General features: G+C 46.0%; 1 non-coding gene across 1 annotated transcript; it reads right to left on the reverse strand.

Moving 5' to 3' along the window:
* Window positions 1-341: 341 nt before the first annotated feature.
* Trnaw-cca (transfer RNA tryptophan (anticodon CCA)) lies at window positions 342-413 on the reverse strand. The gene has a single exon. It is a non-coding gene; the product is annotated as a tRNA-Trp (tRNA).
* Between the last annotated feature and the right edge of the window lie 729 nt (window positions 414-1,142).

Here is a 1,142-nt window from a genome sequence, read left to right on the forward strand (position 1 = left end):
AGCGCGGCTCAAGCACAACTGACAACTGAGCTACACCACTTTCACAACGTTTCTATTCCGATAACTTAGCGAAAAATATTGTACTCGGCCTTGCTAAAGACGTGTAAACGAGCAAAGTATTGCGGAATCATTATGTCTCGGTTAGATGTCAGCGTCAAACGATATGAACAACAAAATACTAGACGCTTCGCGCCTGGAGAAAGAGCAAGTCGGCGTCAGAATGCAAAAATTGCACTAGTAACTTTTTTCAAGTAGGATCTGTTCGTCCGTTCTGTGAATCGCTAGCTATCCAATTAAATTGACATACCCGCCCATGGCTTTCGTTTTCGAAGGTTGCATTGTGAACCCGACGTGATTCGAACACGCATCGTTCTGATCTGGAGTCAGATGCGCTACCGTTGCGCCACCGAGTCGACGCTATTTAGGTCGTATCATGAACAGGTTCCTCGAACAGTTACTGTACCGTCCAAACCTTAAAAAGACAGCAGGATTCACGAGAGACTCGTCCCAGATGTTCTTGCTCTGGCGGGGTTGTAACTCAGTTGTAGTGTGTCTACTTCGCCTGCAGAAAGTCCTGGCTTCAAATCCCAGCTCTTCCAATTTCTGATTTTGCCATGCAGCAGTACATGAAAACTTTTGCTTCTCACCATGTTCTCCAGAATTCAGCGTACAAGATTCTTCCCCAAGCAAGCGGATTTCGTACAGTTCGACCTCATAGCGAGAGGACGATGACCTGCAAGACCCTGGGCCGCGATCCTCCCATTGAAATGTTTTTCCAAAGCCTTCGGTATGGCGTACAGAGTATATCACGAACATTTGCAATCCATAGCGACAATCACTGTTTTTTTAGAGATACTGAAAAATGAAGGGGCACCTTGGATTGAACCGGGGACCTCTCGATTTGCAGTCGAATGCTCTACGTTTTTTAGGGCCTCCCAATTCCCCTTACAGCCCTCCTTGCTCTCGCCAAATAACGCCTTCTTCGGCGAGCTTCAACGCTATAATTTCTTGGACTGTCGAACTTCGGTGAAGGCACGAATAACATAACAAAATCTTCTTCTGAGATGTAATATTGTCCTGTTCCTCTGAACAATGAAGAACTAAAATAGATAGTACTGGGCAGTCGGCGGATGGTCTTCTTC

This window comes from Schistocerca serialis, chromosome 4 (assembly GCF_023864345.2).
Source record: "Schistocerca serialis cubense isolate TAMUIC-IGC-003099 chromosome 4, iqSchSeri2.2, whole genome shotgun sequence".
Taxonomy (NCBI): Eukaryota; Metazoa; Arthropoda; class Insecta; order Orthoptera; family Acrididae; genus Schistocerca; species Schistocerca serialis.